Genomic DNA, 23,298 nt, shown 5'->3' on the forward strand with positions numbered 1-23,298 from the left:
AAGAGTCCTGTGGCACCTTATAGACTAACAGACGTATCGGAGCATAAGCTTTCGTGGGTGAATACCCACTTCGTCAGACGCGTTCACCCACGAAAGCTTATGCTCCGATACGTCTGTTAGTCTATAAGGTGCCACAGGACTCTTTGTTGCTTTTTACACCCCAATTATGTTTTTCATCCCTCTGAGCCACTTGGCACCTCTTTACATTGTAAGTTTTTTGGGTCAGGGAGTGTCTTTTATTGCATAGTTGCACAACACTAGATCTAGCTCTAATCCGAATTAGGGCCTATGGGTGCTCCTGGAATAATAATAATTAACAGTTCATTTCATTGTCACAATCTCTGAGGTTTACAATAGGTTAAGTATAGAAGGGTCGTTCTGGTGGAATGAACATTAAAGGACCAATAAGTTATTGGTAAATTAATGTATTTTTCATGAATCATTACAAAGATGACACATTTTATAAGTGTTCATTTTAGGATGAAATAATCTGTGGCAGAATAGGACATTGGTCTTTTATGAGCAGGGTCTCAAACAACATTAGGGATGTGACCTAACAAAGATCATGTTAACAATTATACAAGACAGTTTCTTCATTAAGAGTCTCTCTCCCCCTTTGCTCTCCATCTCTCCTGATGTAAGGGCTCAATCATGCAAGGAACACGCGAGGTTCATTCTGGCCCTGATACAGCAAAACGCTTACATCCAGACTTCACTTTAAATTCATGAGCAGTCCCATTGAGACGCCTTCGTAAAAGTGATGGCCTTAATTCTCAGGTTTCCGAAGGCTGTTTGAAACCAGAAGGCTCACTTGGCCTTCTTTCCTTCACCAAAGTATCCAAGCACCTTACAAACTTTCATAGCTTTCCTGTAAGATAAGGAAATATCCCCATTTTGCAGCTAGGGGATGACTGAATGATTTGTTTAAGACCACACAGGGAGTCTGTATCTGAGGGGGAAATTGAACCCACTGATCCTAGTGCCAGTGTGCTATCCACTAGACCATCCTTCCTCCCTGCTTTAGCCGTGTTAAGGTGTCTTAAAGCAGGTAGAAATATTAAGGCTCTTTCTCCCTACCTTTACTATACTGCTTGACTTGCGAAAAGGTGCCTTATTAGGCCTGAGTCTCAGTTAACCTCTGTGCTAATTATAGAGCAGGTTGCAATGATTAAGGATTCATAATGATTTCCCATCTTACCCTCTAGTCATTTGGAAACTTTCATCTCTTGGACTAAAATTTTCCATGCTTGGGGGCTCTCTCCAATGGTAGATTTGTTCTGAAGGCTTGAAGAAAAAGGGGGTCAGGTGTTCTTAAGCATATGGAGCGTAGGGAAAAAAAGATACACTTTTCCCATTGCAAAATAAAGTAAAAATAAAATAAAAATGCATGCATTAATTTATTTGAACACCTGTATGGTCAAAAAGGAGTTGCAAGGTGACTTAGAAATAACCCTTCCTGAAAATAATAAAAATACTACCTAGCTCTTTTCATCTGTAGATTCAAAGCTCTTTACAAAGAAGGTATCAGTAATTTCAGTTTACAGACAAGGACACGGAAAACAGAAGCCATTTGCCTAAAGTAACCCAGTGGGTTTGAACTAGAAGCCAGAACTCCTAAGATCTAGTCCAGTGTATTACCCACTGGACCACACTGACTAATTACCTTGGAGAAAAGTGGCAGCTTCGTGGTATACATGGGTATTCCCTTCAACCTGTCCCTGCACAGGTATTCCATACCCTTAACACTTCCTGTATGCAGCCTTTCAGGCCACATGTGCCCTGATGAGCCAGCAGTAGGATATAGGCCAAAATGCATGGCTGTGTTTTAATATATATGGTACCAAAAGAGTCGAGTAATGTGACAGCACAATTCTGTACTAACCAGCTGCTTGAAAACAATAGCTCTAATATCTGACAACACTAAAACAGGAGAGGTTATTGACTGCTAGGACAGCTGTGTGTAATTTCAGGAGCAACCTGGTCTTATTCTAAATGTACCAAAAAACTAATAAACTTTTTCTCTGCAGCTGGATGTAGCATGGTCTGTGTCAAATTAAAAATCTCCAACAGGCCAGGAAAATTACAGAAATTAACTTCAACTGACAATAATATGGATAATCACTTGAAGCCAGCTACCAATAAGAATCTGCAGTTATTCTGCTAGTGTTTTCTTTCCAAAAAGCCCTATGATCAGAAATCAAACATTCTGGTCAGGATGTGAGTATAGGCTACAGGAGAACAAATACACTAGAATTGAAATAAGTGGTCATGGTTTCTGCTAAACTCAGGCCACTTCCTGATTTGAACCAAGGACCAGATCCTGCAAACCCTTATGCACGAGTAACTGTAAGGCAAGAAGTCCCTCATGTTCAATAGTACTAATCACAGGCAGAAAGTTACTCATGTGTGATTGTAGGACCAAGGTCCTACTTAGCACTATGCAGTACATGCACAGGTGTAGTTTTTAGATCTTCATACAAATGTGTTTACTTTCTTTTTATTTTATGTTTTTCAAAATCAATCTTCAAAGCCAGCACAAAAAACTGCAGTCCACTTTCACAAATTCTTTCTTTAACAGGTTTGCAGAAACGTCAACAGCAGAATCAGGAGCAGAGCTTTTAAACCGATACAAACTTAAATCCATAAAAATGAAAACAAAAAGCCAACAACAACAAAGCAGATAAAATTATGGGGGATGGTTAATACAACATCATATAATACTCTGCCAGGAATATAGCTTTTTCTGATCAATATCCAACCAACAAGAGAAGAAATTAAAAAGCACTCATCAAAGGTTAAAACCTACTTTTGACGTAAGGGTAAATGTGGAAAATATCTCTTTTAACCTGCCAACGTGCAGATGTGATATATGACAAAGACCCAAAATGAGGAAAACTAAAAATGTTTCATGATGGGAAGCTAAAATGCTGGAGATTCCTTTCTTTAGTGTTGATGACTTTTTCCATAGCTGCAGTTTCATGGGTCTTTATTTCTGATTTAAATATTCTCAACAACAGCAGAACAGAGGAGACTAAATGTGTGTGGACCATAGAACTTTGGGAATAGGTGACTTTCCTTGAAAGGAAGTACTCTTGAGGGTGGGAAATAGAGTTAACCCCATAGAAGAGATTATTAGGGCAGCCTCCTGTTTTAAGGGACCATTCAAATTACCACCATATGTAGTGAGTACAAGTCTGCTCCACATTTATCAGATTAAATGGTCAACTCCATTGAGCAATCAATTTTTGTTAGTGTCTTGATTGGTATTTTAGGACACATCCCACTGTTAACGGGAATGTGCAAAAAACATACCATTGTCTTGGTGGAGACCTAAGAGGATTTTTCTGAAATAAGAAATGTCATGATACTAATACAGGAACCCAAGTTTGGCAATTCAATAAGATGGAAGTCAAAATACAACCCCCCCTGAACTGCAAACATTTCTATTTCTCGTTTTTAAAATAGCAATTCAGTGAAACTTTATCTCTTTCTGCCCTAGTAACCTTATTAAGTACTCTTTTATTAGCATGACTCAGTTGGGTGGCTGTCAGCTGGTCAAGTTATTTTTACTGCAATGAGCATTTCACTGGTGGAAAAAGAATGTAACTCTCTCCCTGCAAAGCATGTCAGTAGCTCTGTAATGAAGGAAAGTATCATTGAAAAAGCAATAGAGGGTCCTGTGGCACCTTTGAGACTAACAGAAGTACTGGGAGCATAAGCTTTCGTGGGTAAGAACCTCACTTCTTCAGATGCAAGAAGCATCTAACTTCTGTTAGTCTCAAAGGTGCCACAGGACCCCCTGTTGCTTTTTACAGATTCAGACTAACACGGCTACCCCTCTGATACTATCATTGAAAAGTTACTGTATTGTATCCACCAATCAAAAGCAATGACCAAAAGGATCTGACTATGTCCAGGAGTCTAACTGTACTTCATTAGCATTCAACACTCTAAGGTTACAGTACAACCAAGGTCACATGATTGAGTGGACGGAGGCTGAGTTTTCAAATCCCACCCCCTGAGAAAGGAAGTGCAGTTCACTACACTAAGCCTGCAGGTAGGAGTTGGTTAGTTTCTCTAGGCCTCTCAAATAAACTTTCAAATCTATCACAATATTATTTTGTAGTGCCTCTCCTTACATGCTGGATGCCAACATGATTTACAGAGATACACCATCAACTTCAAAACCCCACTTTCTGCCTGAAAATCTGTTGCCTGCCATTGTCACAAAGAGGCACTCAAATTACTATATATGAAAGAGGTTAGAAGGGGGAAAGTGTTTTCTCTATTTTTTCCAGTTTGTTTACTTTGGACATTCCATAACACTCTGTTTATAGCCCTTTTCTCTGTTCCCCATGTACAGCCAGTCATTTCCCCCTATTCTATGTATTGCATACAGCAACAGGGGAGAGAAAAACAATTTTTAAAGACAGGAAAATGTGATTATGAAACCACAGAAACTTGTGGGGAGCCTCAGATGTAGGACTTGAAACTAATTTAAGCTCTTTTTTAAAAAAAATGAGTAGGTTTCGGGTTGAGCAGGGCACTTTAAAATGAGAACAAAATGAGAGAGAAATTAAGAATTTTTTTTTAATTTTATTAAAAATGACAACAAAAAGACCCAGACAGTCTCAAAACTTTCTTTTTTTTCAGTTCCTGCTCATTCAAACACTAAAATTTCCTGGAACTTCAGACTTCCTTTTCTCATGCACATTTTACAGGCACAAACACTCTAGGTCACACAAACACACACGCATATATATATACGCTCTGGGACTTATACACACAGCCGCACACTTTCACATATCAACACACGGTCGCATACATACACCATCACCCTTCAACATTCTGTCATGTACATGGATGCCCATTCTCATGTGTCGCACTCTCACTTGCACGCACACATATATGCTCCCTCACACACAAATGTGTTCTCCGACACACACTCCCTCCAACATCACATCGTTTGTACATACACATGATCGCTCCCACTGTTACACATCCGTGTCTCTCTGTCAGATGCTTCCACTCTCCTCTGATGTTCACACTCACGCCTTCAGCCATCTTTCACAATCACACACATCCTCTTTCTCTCTCACACACCGCTCTACGCTTCTCTCACAATAACACACTGAGACCCCTTCACACAATTGCATTCACTCTCACCTACACAAACTCTCACTCTTGCCTGTGTGGATCTCTCACCATAACACACACAAACACTCCAGGTGTATCGTTGACCTTACACCCACACACAGCCCTGTGTGTGTCTCTCTCACACACCCCTGTGTGTAGTTCTCACCATTATCCACACACCCATCCCTGTGTGTGTATCGCTCACAATTGCACACACCTGTGTGTGTGTCTCTCTCACACACACCCCATGTGTATCTCTATTGTACATACACACACCCCTGTGTGTCTCTCTCACAGGTACACCCCCATGTGTACCTCTCATCATTACACACCCGTGTGTGTAACTCACAATTACACCCCGTGTTTCTCTCTTTCTCACACACATCCAGTGTGTATCTCTCACAATCACACACACACACACACACACATCTCCCTGTGTGTCTCTCACCACTACATATACACACGTTTGTAACTCACAGTTACACACCCCGTGTGTCTCGCTCACCATTACACACACAGACACGCACCTCCCTGCGTGTCTCTCACTGTCACCTCTACACATACACACGTTTGTAACTCACAGTTACACACCCCGTGTGTCTCGCTCACCATTACACACACACACACACACACACACAGCCGCCACTCCCGGCTCAGCGCCAGCCCCTGCCGCGCATCTCACTCCGCTCCGCGCTCCGGACCCCAGCCCGGGACCCCCCCAACCGCGCAACGCGCCGCGGACCCACCTGTTCTCCGCCGCCTGGAGCGGGGCCGCAGCGGGGCTCAGCGATCCCAGCGGCTGCCCCGTCCGAGCGCCGCGCCGTGCCCCAGCTGCCGCATCCACCCACCGCCTCCGCTGCCGGGGGGAAGTGAGTGGGGAGCTGAGCCTGGCTGGCTGCCACCCTGGGTCTCCCCTCACCTTCCCGCCCCTCTCGCAGATCCCTCCTCCCCCTGGGCAAGGAATCCCCCGCCCCACCCCTCTGCTGGAGACTCAGTCACCTCCCAGCCCCGGGGCACAGTCCCCACTCTGTGGATTTCCTGCGCCTGGCAGCATCATGCGCTAAGTGTGTGACTAGCGATTCACAGATCCGGAGGAGGCTAGAAAGCAGGGGACGGTGTGACCCTCTAGGGGACTTCCTATATAGCAAAGACAACTTCCCCATGGGAATTCCGAGAGCAGATCGTCTAGCGAAACAGCCCGTCTTGATTTAAAAATGATCCGTGGTGGAGACTCCTTCAGGACTCTTGGTAAATTGTTCCTGTGCTTAATTACCGTCTAGGTTAAAAATGGACCCTTTACATTTGAAATTGTCTGACTTCAACTTCCAGCCCTTGGATCCTAATCTCCCTGTCTCTGCTAGAATGAAGAGCCAGTTATTCAATATTTGTTTCCCATACAGATATTTATAGACTATAATCAACTCACCCCTTCACTGTCTCTTTGTCAAGCTAAGAGCAAGCTTCTTGTGTTCTCAAACGTTTGTACTGGTGACCCCTTTCACACAGCAAGCCTCTGAGTGTGATCCCCCCTTATAAATTAAAAACACATTTTTATATATTTAACACCATTATAAATGCTGGAGGCAAAGCAGGGTTTGGGGTGGAGGCTGACAGCTCGCGACCCCCCATGTAATAACCTCGTGACTCCATGAGAGGTTCCCAACCCCCAGTTTGAGATCCCCTGGCATAAGGCATGTTGTCTATTCCTTTAATCATTCTGGTGGCTCTTCTCTGAACCCTCTCCAATTTATCAACCTCTGCCTTGACTTGTGGACACCATAACTAGACACAGTATTCCAGCAGCAGTTGCACCAGTTTCAAATACAGAGGTAAAATAATGAGGGCTGTAGATTAATCGCAGTTAGCTCACGCGATTAACTAAAAAAACCCATTAATCGCACTAAAAAAATTAATCGTGATTAACCACAGTTTTAATCTCACTGTTAAATAATAGAATACGAATTGAAAGTTATTAAAACTTTTGGATGTTTTTCTACTTTTTCACATATATTGTATTCTGTGGTGTAATTGAAATCAAAGTGTATATTATTTTTGATTAAAAATATTTGCATTGTAAAAATGATAAGCAAAAGAAATTGTATGTTTCAATTCACCTCATACAAGTACTGTAGTGCAATCTCTTTATCATGAAAGTGCAATTTACAAATGTAGATTTTTTTTGGTTAAAACAAAACAATGTAAAACTTCAGCGTCTACAAGTCCACTCAGTCCTACTTCTTGTTCAGCCAATCGCTAAGACAAACAAGTTTGTTTACATTTACAGGAGATAATACTGCCTGCTTCTTATTACAATGTCACCAGAAAGTGAAAACAGGCATTTGCATGGCACTTTTGTAGTTGGCATTACAAGGTATTTACGTGCCAGATATGCTAACCATTCGTATGCGCCTTCATGCTTCGGCCATCATTCCAGAGGACATGCTTCTATGCTGATGACACTTGTTAAAAAAAAAATGTGTTAATTAAATTTGTGACTGAACTCCTTGGGGAGAGAATTGTATGTTCCCTGCTCTATTTTACCAGCATTTTGCCATATATTTCATGTTATAGCAGTCTCGGATGATGACCCAGCACATGTTCATTTTAAGAACACTTTCACTGCAGATTTGACAAAACACAAAGACGATACCAATGTGAGATTTCTAAAGATAGCTACAGCACTCGACCCAAAGTTTAAGAATCTGAAGTGCCTTCCAAAATCTGAGAGGGACGAGGTGTAGATCATGCTTTCAGAAGTCTTAAAAGAGCAACACTCCTATGCGGAAACTACGGAACCACCAAAAAAGAAAATCAACCTTCTGCTGGTGGCATCTGACTCAGATAATGAAAATGAACATGTGTCGGTCTGCACAGATTTGGATAGTTATCGAGCAGAACCCATCATCAACATGGACGCATGTCCCCTGGAATGGTGGTTGAAGCATGAAGGGACATATGAATCTTTAGTGCATCTGGCATGTAAATATCTTGCGATGCCAGCTACAACAGTGCCGTGAGAATGCCTGTTCTCACTTTCAGGTGACATTGTAAACAAGAAGCGGGCAGCATTATCTCCTGCAAATGTAAACAACCGTGTTTGTCTGAGCGATTGGCTGAACAAGAAATAGGACCGAGTGGACTTGCAGGCTCTAAAATTTTACATTATTTTTTAATGCAGATTTTTGGACATAATTCTATATTTGTAAGTTCAACTTTCATGATAAAGAGATTGCACTTCAGTACTTGTATTAGGTACATTGAAAAATACTATTTCTTTTGTTTTTTTTTACAGAGCAAATATTTGTAAATAAATATATAGGGAGCACTGTCCACTTTGTATTCTATGTTATACCTGAAATCAATATATTTGAAAATGCAGCAAACATTCCAAATTTTTTAAATAAATGGTATTCTATTATTAACAGTGCAATTAATCATGCTTAATTATTTTAATCATGTGATTAATCGCGATTAATTTTTTTAATCGCTTGACAGCCCTAAAAATAACCTCTCTACTCCTACTCAAGATTCCCCTGTTTATGCATTCCAGGATCACATTAGCACTTTTGGCCACAGCGGACTGGGAGCTCACCTTCAGCTGATTATCCCAAATCTTTTTCAATCATTAAAAGGATAAAGCCCCCCATCCTGTAAGCTAATACATGCATTAGCTGTATGAAAATGCCTATTGTTTGCTTGCACCCAGCATACCAAGCGATCCATATCACTCTATTTCAGTGAGCAGTTCTTCCCATCACCACTCCCCCAGTTTTTGTGTCATCTGCAAACTTTATCAGTGACAATTTTATGTTTCCTTCCAGGTCATTAATAAAAATATTAAATAAGGTATGGCCAAGCATTGATTCCTGAAGGACTCCACTAGAAGCACAGCCATTTGATGGTGATTCTCTGGTTACAATTACATTTTGAGGCCAATCAGCAAGCCAGCTGTTAATCCATGTAATATGTGCCATGTTCATTTTAGATCTTTCTGTTTTTTTAATAAAAATGGTGTGCAGTACAAAGTCAAATGCCTTAAGAAAGTCTAAATCTATGACATCAACACCATTCCTTTGTCAACCAAATTTATAATCTCATAAAAATATCAAATTTGTTTGCCAGCATCTATTTTTCATAAACCCATGTTGATTGGCATTAATTATATTATCTTCCCACAATTCTTTATTCATGAAGTCCCTTATCAGCTGCTCCATTATCTTGCCTATGACTGATGTCAGACTCACAGGCCTATAATGACCCAGATCATCCTGTTTACCCTTTTTTAAATATTGGCACAATATTAGCATTCTTCCCATAAGGACAGCCGTACTGGGTCAGACCAAAAGTCCATCTAGCCCAGTATCCTTTCTACCAACCGTGGCCAATGCCAGGTGCCCCAAAGGGAGTGAACTTAACAGGTAATGATCAAGTGATCTCTCTCCTGCCATCCATCTCCACCCTCTGACAAACAGAGGCTAGGGACACCATTCCTTACCCATCCTGGCTAATAGCCATTAATGGACTTAACCTCCATGAATCTATCCAGTTCTCTTTTAAATGCTGTTATAGTCCTAGCCTTCACAACCTCCTCAGGCAAGGAGTTCCACAAGTTGACTGTGCGCTGTGTGAAAAACTTCCTTTTATTTGTTTTAAACCTGCTGCCCATTAATTTCATTTGGTGTCCCCTAGTTCTTGTATTATGGGAACAAATAAATAACTTTTCCTTATCTACTTTCTCCACATCACTCATGATTTTATATACCTCTATCATATCCCCCCTTAGTCTCCTCTTTTCCAAGCTGAAAAGTCCTAGCCTCTATTCCAAGACTTATTGAAAACCAGCATTAAGGGGGAGGGATAGCTCAGTGGTTTGAGCATTGGCCTGCTAAACCCAGGGTTGTGAGTTCAATCCTTGAGGGGTCACTTGGGGATCTGGGGCAAAACCAGTACTTGGTCCTGCTAGTGAAGGCAGGGGGCTGGACTCGATGACCTTTCAAGGTCCCTTCCAGTTCTAGGAGATGGGATATCTCCATTATTATTATTATTATTATTATAATTATAGTCCAGTGAGCTCCTCAGCCAACTCTTTTAAAACTCTTTGGTGCAAGTTAGGAGGAGCTAGTGAACAGGAACAGCAAACAGGGAGAGGAAGTTTAGAGAGAAAACTTGAAAGCCAGATACACTTAATGCTCTGTAAATGTAGTCCAATAACAACCTCCCCAAACCCAAACAATAGCAACAAAAAAACCCCAAAGAAACACCCCCCTGCCGCAAGAATAAAAATAATTCAGACAGAAGTCCATAAGCAGAAGGGAGGCTGCCCAGTTTATTTCACTGAATGCCGCATGTAGGATTACCTACCTTGTGGGCAGGCAGTGTATGCGTGCATTTAGTGCAAGCAACTCATGGGCCTCAGAGACCGAATATGGGCTCTTGAGATCAGAATGCCTGAACTGGAGGTGCTAAGGGAGAAAGAGATGTACACAGATGAGACTTTCAGGACACTGGTCCCGTCCCCAGTTTGATGGTCTCTGTGCTGTTGAGGAGGATGGAAGTTTCAGAGAAGGAGAATAGCAAACTGGAGTGGAAAGAAACCATCCCATGATTGGGACCTTCCTTCCAAATGACATCATAGTGTCCTTTCACACTGAAGAGATCCCTCTGGGGGGAGGGAACCTTTGTTATTAAGAAGAGAGAGGCAGGGCCGCTGAGAGCGGGTTCGGGCCCCGGTGAAAAAATTTTTTCGGGCCTCCCAGCAATGGTGGACTGGCTAAACAGGGCTGACAAAATCGGGGAAGCCGGGCCTCGGGCCCCCTTCCGGACTGCCGGGCCCCGGTAATTTGTACCAGCTTCCCCCCACTCTCATCAGCCCTGGAGAGAGGTAATTATAATGGGGGATTCCATTATTAGAAATGCTGCTGGGGTTGAAGGTTGTGGACCTCTCAAAACCTGTAGATAGACTTATGTGGGGTTCTGGGAAGGAGCCAATGGTCATGGTACCTAGGTAGGGAAAGGTAGGAGAGAGATCCTGGAGGCCAAATTTAGGCTATTAGGTCAGAGATTAAACTCCAGTCCCTTCATGGTAGCATTCTCCAAAATGCTTCCAGTTCCCTGTGCAGGGACTGTGAGACAGGCAGAACTGCAGGGTTTCAATGAGTGGATGAGACAATGGTGTTTGGAGGAGGGATTTCAATATATTAGGAACTGGGGAACCTGTTGGGAAGACTATACAGGAAGGATAGGCTCCACCTAAACCAAAACAGAACCAGATTGCTGGCATGCAAAAATAAAAAGGTTGTAGAGAAGTTTTTAAACTGGGGGAAAGTCAACTGATGCGGAGGAGCACACAATTCAGACAGAGACATCACTTAGGGGAGGATTTATTAAAGTGGATATTCTATATCCTAGTAAAGAGGAGAGGATAGAAGTTGATAAAGGTACAGGTAGGAGCTGAAGAGAAACAGTCAAGTGGAAAAAGAGTCTCATTCAGTTACATCACATGAAGGCAGACAATTAAATACTTACAAATTTGATAAATGCTTGTATGCAAATGCTCAAAGTCTAAAAACTAAGATGGGTGAACTTGAGTGCCTGGTATTAAATGAAGATACTGATATTGTGGGCATCACAGAACATCAGTAGGCAGAAAGTTGTTTGAATGATGATAATCAATGGAACATAGTACTACCAGGGTACAAAATATATAGGAATGACAGCGTAGATCGTGCTGGTGAGGGATTGACAATATATATGTGAAAGCAAACACAGAGTCAAATATAATAAAAATCTTAAATGAATCAAATGGTACCACAGAAGCTCTGTGTACAAAAATGTCATGCTTGAATAATAAAAGTATAACAGTAGGAATATATTACCGACCACTTGACTAGGATGATGACAGTGATTATGAAATGCTCAGGGATATTAGAGAGGCTACCAAAACAGAAACCCCAATAATATTGGGGGATTTCTACTATACCCATATTGACTGGATACATGTCATCTCAGGACAGGATGCAAAAACAAAATTTCTAGACACCATTAATGACTGCTTTTTGGAGCAGGTACTCCTGGAACCCACAAGGGGAGAGGCAATTCTTGATTTAGTCCTAAATGGCACAAAGCATCTGGTCCAAGAGGTGAATATAGCTGAACCTCTCAGTAATAGAGACCATAATGCAATTAAATTTAACATCCTTATAGGAGGGCAAACACCAAATAAACCCACCATAGAAGCATTTAACTTCAAAAAGAGGAACTATACAAAAATGAGGACGCTAGCTCAATGAAATGGAATAGCCACAAGAGTGAAATGCCTGAAAGCTGCATGGAAACTTTTTAAAAACACCATAATATAGGCTCAAACTAAATATATGTCCCTAATAATAATAATAATAGTAATAATAATAATAAAATGAAGAGGACCAAAAAGAAATGCCACCATGGCTAAACAACAGAGTAAATGAAGCAGAGACAAAAAGGCATCCTCTAAAATTTGGAAGACAAATTCTGAGGAGGAAAATAGAAAGGAGCGTAAACTCTCACAAGTCCAGTGTAAAAGTATAATTAGACAGGCCAAAAGAAAATTTGAAGAGCAACTAGCAAAAGAGAGAAAATCTAACAGCAATTTTTTTTAAGTACATCAGAAGCAGAAGCCTACCAAACAATCAGTGGGGATACTGGATGATCAAGGTGCTAAAGGAGCACTCAAGGAAGACAAAACGCTGTTGAGGAGAAACTAAATGAATTCTTTGCATCAGTCTTCACTGCAGAGAATATAAGGGAGATTCCCACATCTGAGCCATTCTTTTTACTTGACAGATCTGAAGAACTGTCCCAGACTGAGATGTCAACAGAGGAAGTGTTGCAACAAACTGATAAATTAAATAGTAATAAGTCACCAGGATCAGATGGTATTCACACAAGAATTCTGAACAAACTCTGATATGAAACTACAGAACTACTGACAGTGATAAGTAATCTATCACTTAAATCAGCGTCCGTACTAGATGACTGGAGGATAGCTAATGTAATGCCGATTTTTAAAAAAAACTCCAGAGATGATCCTGGCAATTACAGGCCAGTAAACCCAACTTCAGTGCTGGGCCAATTGGGTGTAACTATAGTAAAGAACACAATTATCAGACACATAGATGAACACAATATGTTGGGGAAGAGTCAACATGGCTTCTGTAAGGGCAAATCATGCCTCACCAATCTATTAGAATTCTTTGAGAGGGTCAGCAAACATGTGGACAAGGGTGATCCAGTGGATATTGTATACTTGAACTTTTAGAAGGCCTTTGACAAGGTCTGCCACAAAAGGCTCTTATGCAAAGTAAGCAGTCATGGTATAAGAGGGAAGGTCTTCTCACTGTTTAAAAGATAGGAAACACAGGGTAGAAATAAATGGTCAGTTTTCACAGTGGAGAGAGATAAATAGCAGTGTCTCCCAAAGATCTGAACCTGGATGAATGCTGTTCAACATACTCATCAATGATCTGGAAAAAGGGGTAAACAGTGAGGTAGTAGTTTGCAGATGATTCAAAATTACTTAGGATAGTTAAGTCCAAAGCAGATTGCAAAGAGTTACAAAGGGATTCCGCAAAACTGGGTGAGTGGGCAACAAAATGGTAAATGAAATTCAATGCTTATAAATACAAAGTAATGCACATTGGAAAACATAATCCTAACTATACACACAAAACGCTGGGGTCAAAATTAGCTGTTACCACTCAAGAAAGAAATCGTGGAGTCATCACGGAGAGTTCTCGGAAAATATCTGCTCAATGTCTAGCATCAGTCAAAAAAGCAAACATCATATGAGGAATCATTAGGAAAGGGATAGATAATAAGACAATAAATATCATAATGCCACTATATAAATCCATGGTACATCCACAGCTTATATACTGTGTGCAGTTGTGGTTGCCCCATCCCAGAAAGGATACATTAGAATTGTAAAAGACACAGAGAAGGGCAACATAAACAATTAAGAAAACAGCTTCCATAAAAGGAGAGATTAAAAAGACTGAGACTGTTGAGATTAGAAAAGAAACAACTAAGGGGGAATATGATAGAGGTCTATAAAAGCATGAATAGTGTGAAGAAAGTGAATACGGAAGAATGATTTACCCCTTCACATAACAAAAGAACCAGGGGTCACCTGATGAAATTAATAGGCATCAGGTTTAAAACAAACAAAAGGAAGGACTTCTTCACACTATGCATGGTCAACTTGTGGAACGAGTTACCAAGGGATGTTGAAAAGACCAAACGTATAACTGGGTTCAAAAAGGAATTAGATAAGTTCATGGAGGGTAGGTCCATCAGTGGCTATTAGCCAAAATGGTCAGGGATGCAACCCCATGCTCTGGGTGTCCCTAAACCTCTGACAGCCAGAAGCTGGGACTGGATACCAGGGGATGCATCCCCATGCTCTGGGTGTCCCTAAACCTCTGACAGCCAGAAGCTGGGACTGGACACCAGGGGATGCATCTCTCTGGCCCATCCATCAGATGTTTGGAACTCCAGATTAATAGGAATTGGGTGCCTAAATATATCCCAGGGGTGGGGTTTAGACCCTGCCCCTTTCCTCTGCATTTCACTCCCGGGTAGCTTAGGCAGTTCTTCACTCAGTTTACTGGCTTCTGAGAACACCTTCCTTAGGCATCTGTATCTCCTGATGCATGGTATAGGGAGCCAGGGCACTGAGGATTCCACTAGCTGACAGGGTGTCTAAGGGTGAGGTGCTGCAAGACCTAAATCCCCTTGCACTTTTGCTGGGGCGAATCGTTGACATTTGACGTAAGGAGCAATTGTCTGTCAGATCTCCCAAATCCGGCCTTAGAAGGGGCAATGTGCTCTTCAGCATTTTCAAAATGAATCATTCGGCAGCTTTAGTTCTGAGTTTAAAGCACTCCGGGATGGTTGTTTGAATGCTGCTGTAGATGCTAGATGCTATTGTATCACCCTAACCGAGGTTTCCTAAAATATCATCCCGGCAAGCCCAAAAGGGAGCTCGAGGAAAAGAAAAGACTATTTGGCTTTTGGAAGTCAGGGAGTAAATAAATGTACAACTTTCCAATTGCCCCCCTTCTCTGACATACACTAGACCAATTTCAATCAAGTACGATCATTTTCTTGTTATTGAAACAAAGATCAACTCGGGGAACACAAATGGCATTTCATGAGACTGACAATCTCTCATTTTAGCTGCGCTCATTCCATTAAGTTATGTATTCCGCCTTCTTGTCCACATCAGGGTGTATTATATTTGCTTTTGGTATCATAAGCGGTCAGGACATAAAGGTTTCCTTGGCATCCAAAACTAAAGGAGAGCTGCAGAAAACCAAATTTTGAGTTTTATATAGCGTGGGACACGTGCCTGGTGCTTTATACAACGCTGTCCCGGCCCTGAAGTGTTTGCAGTCTAATCAGTGGTTGATCATTATTACCATTTTATTATTTCTTTTCAATAGCACCCACACTGTCACTGATCTGCCCCTGGCACCCCACATAGAATAAGCCAGGGGGACTCGGCCTTCTAAATCTGCAGATCATTCCTGACCTGGAAATGGAAGGGATCACAGAGCCGTCACTATTTAGCTGAAAGGAAAGACCCTAAACTGACCTTACATCAGCAGGTGCTGCGGTGGAGGTGAGAGTTGGCAGCAGACTTCTTCAGGCCCAAAGCTACGTTTTATATTAGGGCAAAACTCGCAATGGGGTCAATGGGAGATTTCAATGCGGAAGTCTAAGTCACTTGTCCGTGTGTGTTGTGGGTCCCCCTCTGTGCCTGACCCACTGAGGCAGTGAGTCTGCTACTGCTACCAGCCTCGGGATGTAGTTCCCCAGCTCAATCTATACATGCTCCTGGCTTTAGCTCTAGAGATCCCTGGTCATGGTCAAGAGGAGGGTGGGTGTTACAGAAAGAAAGGACCCGTGGGCTCTGTGTCTATGAATTGGAGGAGTAATGCAGGTTGCACGGTTTCTCATCAGAGCCGATCACATTGGGCTGCATGACGTTGAAGCTTTGGTGGCAGTTGATGCAGAGCGTCCATTGCAATATGTGTGACTGGCGTGTCTGACTGCTGCCACTTCACTCTACATGCAGAGCTAATTGGGCATTACCTTCTACAGCACAGGAGGCCCTTCAAAGTAGGTGTAGGCATTTGGAAACCAAAAGCCCTTAAAGCTGCATCTTTCTGGTGGAAAATATCACCACAAGCCGTTGTGTTTTCTTTCCTGTATTTGAAAACCACCCACATTTTTTAGTAAAAAATGCAACTGATCAAGCATTTTTACCCAAGCAAAGGGCCTCTTTGCAGTATCTCACCTCAAAATATTTGTCAGTGGTATGTTTTTTCTTTTCTTTTAATGACTGGTTATGTACAGTTATTTATTAGCCATGAGGGGATATTAAATGGCCAGGAGACCCAAATCCAGTAGATGCCATGGAAGAAGGCTAAAAAATGCTCTCCCTCTCTGCGTTCAGTTAGTTGGATTTAAGCATTAAGTAGCCGGTGCACTTGCCATAAAGAAAGGAACACGCGTCATTACTGTGGGTACTTTTCAAAGCTAATGCTTTTCTTATAGTAGGAATATTGGAGAGGCAATTTTGGAGATACCATTTGCCCATCTAGCCTGTGACAATGCCCAATAACAGATGCTGCAAGTGAATTGGGAAAAGCCCCATAGTGGCCAATTATGGAATAACCAACCCACAGGGAAAGTTCCTTCCTAGCCTCCGGGAGTTACAGGTTGGATTATACCCTGAGGCATGTGGATTTATATCCCTTCCAAATTTTAAACAGAAATTCTATCAGTATAGCTGTGGTTATTATCATTATTAATTATGACACTAACAGCTAAGAGCCCCAGTCACGGACCAGTATCTCATTGTGCGAGATGTTGGACAAACACAGAGCAAAAAACAATGGTCCCTGCCCCAGAGAGCTTAACAAATCGTTTTCATTTGAAGTGTTCAGTACCTTTTCTAAATCCTGCTAAGCTCTTGGCCTCAGTGATCATTGTGGCAATGAGTTCCACAGGCCAAGTGTGCTTAAAACACTTGACCCATTTAAATAAGGAAATGAGAAATGTAGACCATGCCTGACCGGGCTGGATAGGTGTGTTTTTTAATATATATTTGAAAATGAATTTGGTGCTAGTGGATGGTCCTGAACTACTGGAGATTAACGTCTACTGTTGACACATAGAACAGTGTACTCATGGTACCTTGCCAGCATGCCTCAGCCCCTTTTACATATGTGATGTATACCGCAAGGGAAGTAGGCAACAAAAAAAAAACAAATAATGTTGGGTTCTTTTATTGAACACATATTATGTCCATATCTATCCTCTACCCAATTCAATGAGGTTTAGTCTACATTTCTTATGAACCACACAATTTTAGCCTGTGGAACTCATTGCCACCAGAAATCAAGAAGGCCAAGAACTTAGTAGGGTTTTTAATGTTGATGTTTATTTTTTGTAACCTTATGCTTGTATAACATGGTTCTCTGTCCTCTCCTAGTGACTGGACTGCATAGATGTTTATGAGTTTGCTATTGCCTATTGCTGGGGTTTTAGCTGAGAGGGTAAAGGTTTATCGACTGTAGATGCAGAAGGTCTGGGTTTGAGTCCTACTAGTGACAATCCACCTACAAGTATTGTGTTATCAAAGTGGTGGCCTGTACCAGGATCTGAGCTGCAGTGGAACTCGGAATGTCCGGATGACCTTCCCTTGCAGGGGGAGTGTGCATCTCAGGCTTATACCGTGTAGCTCTCTGTCCCCCTCTAGTGGCTGGCCCACATGGAGTTGTATGAGGCTGTACAGCTTTTGAGCAAAGAGCTGCCTGGGTCTTTTAATTCAGACAGAAGAGACTCCTGGCTGTTGATCCAGAGATCTCAGGTTCATGCTGGGTTTGATCCCTGCTCCCAACACCCCAGCCAGGGGTGTTGCATTACGTTTGCACTTCCGATAGCCTCATATGCAAGATTTAATATTTCTGATGTAAAACTGGCAGGAAAAAGCCGTAAGATAACACCAGGGAAAAGGGAAATTTGTGTCCCAAACAAATGATGTCTCATGTACTAAAGAAGAGTTGAGAGGCTGTGACAGGATCCCTGGGGTGCTGTGGGACTCTGGGTATTCTGTGCCCCCTTTTCTCACTATACTGGGTTGTCGCTCACAATGCCTTACTGGTGGCCAGCAGCAAACCCTTCCAGGTGCTGTTACCATTCAGTACAACCGCATATGGTGCCCCACACCGAGCTGGATTTCATGAATGCTCCCAGAGCCACTCATGTATCACACAGAGAAAGACACTAGCCAAATCTCCCCAGCTCCCAGCCTTATACTTTAGGAATCTACTGTCTTGCACTGCTTTCTGAGACAGCAAATGAAGATGCTGCTTAAGGCCAAATGTGGTGGTGGTTTTGTGCTGTGGACACTGGACAGCTATCTCCTGGAATCTGGGCAGGGATCATGGACTCATTTCAACAGCCAGCGGTCAGTGGAAGACATTCGGGGCTGAGTTCCCATCTCATGTTGGTTTGACGCCAAACTAACTCACATAGTTTTGTTACTTGTATGACGGTAGTGCTGAGGGGCCCCAACCAAAACAGGGCCCCGTTGTGTGAGGTGCGAGCCAAGCCCTCCCGTGGCAGGACACTCTCTGCTCCCATCCTCTCTGTATGACACTCGTCAGGGTATGACTGCTGCATAGCTGTGTCTCTTCAGTTCTCCAACCTGGGCTGCCTTTTACACTGCTTTACCAGTGAACTGCCACGCCTGGCCAGGTAACACAGCCTCCAGCATGTAACCTGCTCCCAGCTACACCGTATTGAGTGCTACTAGCTAGCCACTCATGAATTATGCTGCAGAAGAACACCAGCAGATTCTCTAGTCCAAGACTTTCCCCCAGAAATGTGTGTCTTGTACTGCCCAGCAAACTCCTGGACAAAACAAGCTCATCTGAAGTCCATCATCTCATCAATGGAAAATGATATGCACTAGTCGTCTTATCCCAGATGGAGTTTCCCCCCACACTTTAATCCAAGCACACTGGTGAGATAAAGCAGTGAAACAAGTTTATTAACTACAGAAAGAAAAGAAAGAGTTTAAGTGACTATAGGTAATGAGGCATAGAAGTCAGGTTTGGTTATAAAATAAATAAAATGCAAGCTAACAAGCCAAATGAACCTAAAAGCAAAAGTTTTTTTGTTCTCACCCTAAGCTTACAGCAGTCCATACTGGCTGAAAAGTCTTCCAGCCAGGACTCACCCCTCCACCCCCCAAGTTCAGTACTTTAAGAGCCGTTGATGGCCTGAGCAGAGATGAAGGAGACTGAAGTCAAGTGTTTTTCTCCCCTCTTTATAATTCAATTTCTTGTGCTAGAAACATCCTTGCTGAATCTTGGTGACAAACAGTCACTTCTGGGGACGTGAGGTTTGAACCGTCCTTGTGATGAAATGCAAATTTCTTGTTCATGCCTCCCCCCTGCCAGAGAATGGTCGCTCATCTACGTGATAGTTCACTTGACTTTGTTGATACCTGTCTCGCACGCCAGTGTAATTTTGTCGCTGAAAAACTGCTTTGAGCCTGTTTTTCTAACTTGGAATATATTACAGCAATGTCATATAGTAAAATCTTATAACTTTACACACACGATGTTGGTATGCATCCTGTACCAGGACAAAAATGTTAAGCAGATGATGAGTTTTCAAATGATCTCTCACAAGGCATACTTTGTACAAAACGTGTCATAATTCTGTAAAAGTGGTGAACATATTGGTATAGACTGTCACACTTTGCTTTTCCCAGACAGCTCACAGACCTCCTGTGTAGCTACCAGGGTGCAGTTTACAGTGCTTCACTCCACCACCTTCTGCATACTGATGCAATCACAGCTTTTACAATGTCCTCCAATGGTACTACCCCTTCTCCAAAGGTGTGGGAAGAAAAGGTGTCTCTTCCCGGACAACGTGCTTTTGGCAGGCCCTAGTGGCCAGTCTCTCTCTTCCTCTTGAACTCCCTCCCTGTGTTCTTTTAGTCAGTCTCCTTGTGAATGGGCTGAGTGGCTGAGTCCCTGCACTTTGTCATGCCCTCACTCTCTGCTGGCCTCAAACTGAGTCCATCTCTCTAGCTAAGATCATTAGTATAGCAGCTGAGTACAGGGCACTGTAACATATTTAGCGTCACAATGCCCCTGTGAGGTAGGGCAGTGCTATTCTCCGCTTTGGGGGAACTGACACGCTCAAGCCCAGATCCCCAAAGGCACTTTTGGTTGCTAAACTCCAGATGTAGGCCTCTAAGAGTACATCTACCCTGCAAATAACCCCATGCGGTAGTGAATCACTGAACCTGGTCAACTGACTTGGGCTTGCAGGGCTCGTGGTGTGGTGATAAAAATATCAGGGTGGATGTGCCATCGCGGGCTCTGAAATCCAGCAAGGCGGTGGGTCTCAGAGCCTGGTCTCCAGCCCTGGTGGGAACATCTACACCGCTAGTTTTAGTCCCATAGCATGAACCTCATGAGCCCAAGCCCGTTGACCCAGGCTCTGAGATTTGCTGCTGCGGGTTTTTTGATTTGCAGTGTAGATGCTCCACAAAACTACCACCAAATCCTGTAAGCACCTAAACTCACTCAGTGCCTGAGTTTTTAGGGTATAAGCTTCCTAGGTGCTATGTTTCAGGTTCTGAGCATGCACACTGCTGCTTCCTGGCAAGCCCTGGCTGAGATGATTTAGTTGGGGTTGATCCTGCTTTGAGCAGAGGGTTGGAATAAATGACCTCCTGAGGTCCCTTCCAACCCTGATATTCTATGATTCCCTCCGGATGTCTGTATGCCTATCACCTACTTAAGCCCAAGAATGATCCACAAACTGGGGAAGACAGGTGTTTGGCCACCTCACTCACATGGGGGGCCCAATCCAGTAGGCAGCCCCTGAGCATGCTTGCTGGACTGGGTCCCATTCAAAATCCAGCCAGAGGAGGTAACAGTGCCCGCTTTATACCCTTTAGCCCAGTGGTTAGAGCACTCACCCAGAACGTGGGCAAGCCAGATTCAATTCCCCCTTCTCTACAAAAGCGGGAGAGAGAATTTGAACAGGAATCTCCCATCTCTCAGGTGATTGAACTTTGGGCGTGGGCTGCTCTATCTTGCAATGGAGGCTCAGCTGCTGTCCTCTGGTAACATGTGGTATTGACCCTCCCTTAGCTGGACCTGCAGCCAAAGCACGGCTCGGCAGTCTGGGCCAACAAGACAGTAGTAAATACTTGTTAGAATTTTTCTTCCCGTATTTTTAGTTTTCTGCATTAACACTGTAACATCTCCCTAATCCTGGACTAGATGATGATAGACAATGAAGAGCTATTGGTGTCATAGAATCTTTTAATACTCCCTGAAAATTTCCCCTCCACTGGCACCTTGATTTAAGAGAATTCGGGTGGCAGTAGATGGTATTCTGTTTCCAGATGAAAATTGCCAGTGTGCCGAGATCTCCTGAGTAATTGGATAACTATGAGTAAAATGTGGTATGTGCCACAGCAAAGTTCATGGACTTTGTCATCTCAACTTTGTTGTTTAATTACAATGTACGGCAGTCCACTGGAAAAATAACAGAGTCCCCGAGCATTGCTGTTTCAAACCTGGCCATCTTGGTTTATGGGGGGCAAGGGACAAGCTTGCCGGCTTCGTTTCTTTTGGAGGAGGAGGGTGGAAGGTCAAAGGATTTTTCCGATGCTCTGCAGTTGTTTGTGAAAAGTCCATTTCTCTGTGTGTTTACCGTCACCTCTAACCAATGGAAACATGTCAAGCTGTGGTAAAGAAAACAGAGATCATGTCCTTTCCACAACAGCCACAAAAGTCTCGAGATGAGGACTCTCCAGATGTTGACTTTTCTCATATTCACTGGGCGAGGATAGGTCTCCAGGTCAAACTTTTGACACTCAACATTAAAGACCACTAATGACAATGATTGTCGTAGTTACTAGGAAGGGAGTGAATAAGCTAATGGGAGGATACGCTGGCCTTGCAGCAGAAACTACACTAATGACTCTGGTAAGCCACAGCGATTGCTTAGTGTGACCTAGATGTTTCCAGAAGCCTGAGCAGAGTCAGTCTGAGCTGAATGCTTCTGAGGTTAATAACAATACGAGGGGGGAGTCTGACCCCTGCTCTGGCCCCTTTACACGGAGCCGGAGCAGTGTAACGGGGCTCTAGAGTCGGCTGGGGAAAAGGAAGTGAGGAGGACAGCCACGGGATGCCTTAAAGCACTCCTCAAAAGACCCGATGTGGGGGGGGGGGAGAATAGGAGGGGCCCATTGGAGGTAAGGCAGCAGCCTGCAGAGATTGTGGGCAGTGCTGTGGTCCACGGGACAGACTGGGCCAGATGCCGTAATTTTAATACAGAGGAGCCCAGGATTGGGAAAGTGAAAAAGTGGCTTAAAGCCACCATAGCTCTCCCTAGACCCTGAGTTCTGTGCTGTCAGGGCCGGCTCTCACTTTTTTGCTGCCCCAACAAAAAAAAAACAAAAAAACAAAAAAAGCACCGCTTCGCCATAACAACCCCACTGAGCACCGTGCCGCCCTGTCCCGCCGAAACAAACAAACAAAAAACCTCGAGGGCTGCCCTGCCAAACCAAAAAATCCCGAGCGCTGCCCTGCCACCCGAAGATTGGCTGCCCCTTACAAGGTGCCGCGCCAAGCACGTGCTTGGTCGGCTGGTGCCTGGAGCCGGCCCTGTGCGCAGTCCAGACCCTCACCCATGGTGCCTTCACCCCAGCCACGCTGTCTCCTGAGGGCTCACTAAATGTTAAAAGGTCACTGAAATCAAGGCTGATGATCTCTTGACTCTGGTGTTAGTGGTGTGAGCGTTCGGCTTCCCAGATGGTATTAAACAGGAAGAGAAATATATGAATCATTTCTAGTTTCTGGTATCAGAGGGGTAGCCGTGTTTGCTGCTTTTACAGATCCAGACTAAGAGTCTTGTGGCACCTTATAGACTAACAGACATATAGGAGCATGCATCCGAAGAAGTGGGTATTCACCCCGAAAGCTCATGCTCCTATAAGTCTGTTAGTCTATAAGGTGCCACAGGACTCTTTGCGGCTTTTCTAGTTTCTGGTTCATTTGATTCTTATCGAGAGTTCTT

The 23,298-nt window shown here is 43.2% G+C and overlaps 1 protein-coding gene across 2 annotated transcripts in view; it reads right to left on the reverse strand.

Annotated features, from left to right (window-relative positions):
• The window catches only part of PRKCQ (protein kinase C theta), a 92,938-nt gene extending 86,889 nt beyond the window's left edge, over positions 1 to 6,049 (reverse strand). The window contains exon 1 of one of the 2 annotated variants that reach the window (XM_034764444.1): positions 5,883 to 6,049. The gene's annotated coding sequence lies outside the window, so the exon portion shown is untranslated. The remainder of the gene's footprint in view (positions 1 to 5,882) is intronic. The other variant, XM_034764435.1, reaches the window with a different exon arrangement.
• Positions 6,050 to 23,298: the final 17,249 nt, after the last annotated feature.

Source organism: Trachemys scripta, chromosome 1, assembly GCF_013100865.1.
Source record: "Trachemys scripta elegans isolate TJP31775 chromosome 1, CAS_Tse_1.0, whole genome shotgun sequence".
NCBI lineage: Eukaryota > Metazoa > Chordata > Testudines > Emydidae > Trachemys > Trachemys scripta.